We start from the raw sequence: 4,150 nt of genomic DNA, 5'->3' as shown, positions 1-4,150 counted from the left end.
TGTTTTTCTCAAAGAGAGACTATTTATCTGAAGCCTTTTCCTTGCCCTTTTTGTGGCCGCCATATTTCATTATAAATCAGATACCCGTAGATGGCTGCTCTTGGCCAATAGCTGACATCAATCAAGAAGTGTGAGCCGACTGTTGTCTGCTCGCACTCAGCTGTGCCTGCCCACGTAGGAATTAAGCTTTGGCCGCAATGCTTTTCACGGTGTCGTAGCCACCAGTAATCCCTAACAGTTATTAGTAGGGAATGCTTAACTAGCCTCCAACTATTCAAAACTTAAATCCAGACCACATGTCCGCTATGCCTGCCCATGCCTTGTGATGAGTACCGGATAGCAACTACAAGGGAACTGTGCTCAGTCCCGGCCACTCCCAGCAAGATGTGTTTCGCATTGAGCTTCCTATTGAGCACTACAAGGTGCACAATCTGGATTTGCCTACAATCCGTGCAGGAAAACGGCAGTCTGTAGTGCATAGCAAGGCCAGGCTGGAGCATGCGAGCGCGCACTCCAGCCCTGCTGCCACAGGTAGTTGCGTCTGCTGCGTAGTGTAAACACCGCGGCAGCCACGGGGTGCCGCGGCAAGCCCATTTCCGTAATGTCATAGGCGGGGTATCGACACCCTATTGCCAATGGTGTTCCTACGCTCCTTCGAAGAGGAGAACATTGAGGGCAAATGGGAAAGTAAATACTGTGCTCGAAGTATCTACACTTGTCTTTCTGAAAAATTACTTCAATCGTATATTCCTGGGAGGTACCATACTCGTTAAAACGAAATTTGGCGCTTCAAAGAAATGTGGTTCAGGCTCCCTTTAAACTTGTTTCCATAACGAAGCCAGGTAAAATTCCTCCAGTAGCAATTGTCTGGCAATCCTAGCCATTTAAGCACGCACGGCTTTTACAATATGGTTTGAAGGTGCTGTGTCTCTCGCATGCAACACATGAAAAAAGAAAAAAAAAAAGTCTACCAACGTGTACACCAATCTACACTATTCTGCCGCAATCCAAACCAAGTGCAACATACTAGTGAATGGCAAACATACTCCTGTGAGGCAGTGCAAAATGAGAACACAAGATAAGCATACATATACGTTCAAGCAACTATATCTCAAGCTCATTCCTGGACTATTTGCATGCTACTCTTGAACATAAATGCTCCAACATGAAGAGATAAGACACGAGCACAGTTATTGTCACAAAGCTGACAAGATTGCCAAATAGTGGTTTTCCAATAATAGCTGACACTGGGACAACGCACATAACACTGCAATCTATGTCCTACGTGTTTTCATGAGCAACAGCTGTAGTTGGAAACATACTTCACATCAATATGAATAATGTGGACCTTACCTTTGTTGCATATGAGCCTTTCTCATCATACCTACATTTTTTTACATTACACAATAGTAACCGTCCTTTCACACTGGAGAACTGCTATTTCACAGTAACGCACCAACTAGCCAAATATTCAGTTTGCGTCCAACTTGTACACTGGGCCCTCTTCTATCACATCAGACCAACTAAAACAATGCCTGTGTACAATGCCCGTGTTCATAAATGCATTTCCTTCCCACACATCAGCACAAGAACATCATTGGGATGAACTCATAAGCGTAAGGTATCACATGCGTGAGCACAAAGGCATAATTAGGTCAGCAGGGCTTTCTGGCACCCACGGGTGCGTGCATGGTGCCAACAGTCTGCTGCTTGCATGGGTGCAACGGGACACTTGGCGCATTCAAAGGGTTTCTCCCCACTGTTTTTTGGTGTGTGGTCTTTTATGTGAGTCGCACAAAACGTGGTGCATGAGCAAAAGTTGCAGAGATGCAGATCTTTCCTCTTGGCAGCCTTTCTCCCTAAATGTCAGCACCTTTAATGGTGCTTCTGCAGACATGGCAGTACTTGTGTGGCTCGATACTTTGTCTCAGCTGCCTCTTCAGCACTCTTCCACACCGTCCATCACTGGAGAAATGGTCTGCCCTTGCCTTGAATGCTTTGTCGTGCTGCAACTGCAGAGAGAAAGCACCCCTGTTGCACTGGATGGGACAAGCCACAATGCAGAGTAGGTGTGTCCATGACAGTTATTCGTGTTACTGCTCTAAGAACTTTCAACAAGCTACAGGGCAGAGTCGGTACATCCATGAAAATTACACATTTATGACAACACGTTTAAACAAAGGAAAGCTCTGTGCTTGCTTGGTCATGCTTGCTCTGTGCTTGGTTTGTTAATGCTCACAACAAGAAATTTTCTTGATTCACATCAATTGGTAAAACATATCTTACTTGCTTGTGGAATTTCATCTGTATATAAATTGCTAGTCACCACCATACATGCCCGTCACCAGCGCTATTGGGTGTGTTCCAAATGTCTGTGTAGATTGATACCTTGACATCTTCACTAGACAACTGGCATCTTAAGTTATGCTTCAATCATGCTGTCAAATATGGAATGTAGCTTCGAGGAGACATCATCAAAATCTGCAACCATGCAGGAGACTACTTGGTTATCTAGAAAGCAGATGACACGGGTGAAGAAGCAGGGAGAGGTGAAATGAAGTACAGTCATGCGAGCACGGTTAACAAGATTTCATATTATACTGAACGCCTGTAGACATGGCAAGTGTGTGAATCATAAGTCCTCAACAACACAAAACATCAGAGAAGTTCACAGAACGATGACAGCTTGAAAGGTTTAGCAGTGATAAAACAAGGAATGTCATTGGTCAACATTTCGACAAGGGTACTCTTAGGCAGGATAGGAACTGCTTCCCTTGGCAGCTCTATGATCTGCAGCTCACTCTCCCGCACCCACAATGGAGGAGGAGGAGAATAAGCCGGTGCGCCAAGTAAACGCAGGTCAAGTTAAAAAAAGAAAGACATACAGAGGAGAAAATAAATTAGTGAAGGGGAGGATGACATAAAATAATCCTCCCCTGTACATGGTTCCATGAGCATGTACAGGGGAGGATGACAGTGTTTCTTTCTTATAGAGAGGCAACAGGTAGGAGAAGTGTTGTTACTTTAGGAGCCTGCTTCACACAGCCGTCATTGACTCTGTCCAGCACCAGTCTACAGCCACCCAGGCACGCATGGGCGTTTCACAAAGCAACAGCATGGGTTGTAATGAACACGTTGAAATACACATGCATTAGAAACAACTCACACACCTTCTGAAGCATTACAAATAAGAAAATATTACATTAAGAAAGAAACGATAGCGGCACTTTGGTTTACCATCACATGCAATGAAAAAAGTCAGATCAAGCAGCAAAAGCTGCAGAAACTCATCCCTAAATTAAAGCATGTCAAAAGAGCAAACAGTTTCTTTACTATAAGGGTCACCCAAAGAATGCTAAACTTCCATTAATTCGACTCTGGTTAACTTGATTTTTTGGGTTATTTTATTCCAGCCAGCACCCATGGGCCCAAACTTTCACTATTTTGATCTGAGAATTCACTTTCACTAGATAATTCAAACTTGGCCCGTAAGCATGCACATGCCCAACTCATAGAGTGACCCCAATAGCAACCCCTTTAGTAGCAGAGACTCGCTCAGCAAAGCTCAAGAAACCATGAATGTGTTGATGATTTATCATCTCCCATCAAGAACACCTGTTTTTGGCCTGCTCTAAGAAAATTTTCAAGCAATAACTGTAGCTCACAGTGTCTGATTACAGTATTTACCGGATTCTAACATGCATCCTTTTTTTATTGTTCAAGAAAATTGGGCCGAAAATTGCCTTCACGGTGTAATAAATAAAAAAATAGGGGACGATACCAAAACCACCTTCGTGGCATTCGTATGCTTTACCGCATAACACCTATGTATTGCGGCGAAGATACGTTAAAATTTATGCAGCGAAGCTGACTTTAGAAAACTGGCCACCATTGTGCAACACGTTATAGTAGGCCCTTGCCCGTTTTTCGTACTAAAAATCAGGTGCACATCAGACTCCTATTTTCTTCAGGAGCTTTTATGACATTTCTTCGTTAGTTTTCTACTTTTGACAATTTGATTCGGAGGCACATTAGAACTGGGGAAACTACGACCAAGTGGTGTGTTCCGGCATTTCTTTTTTCATGTTGTTTAATTCGAACCGCCGGATAATTCAATCAATTTGGACAATCCCGTGAGGGTCAAATTATT

Source organism: Dermacentor variabilis, chromosome 9 (genome assembly GCF_050947875.1).
Source record: "Dermacentor variabilis isolate Ectoservices chromosome 9, ASM5094787v1, whole genome shotgun sequence".
Classification (NCBI taxonomy): Eukaryota; Metazoa; Arthropoda; class Arachnida; order Ixodida; family Ixodidae; genus Dermacentor; species Dermacentor variabilis.
Note: the sequence above shows the minus strand (reverse complement) of the source record.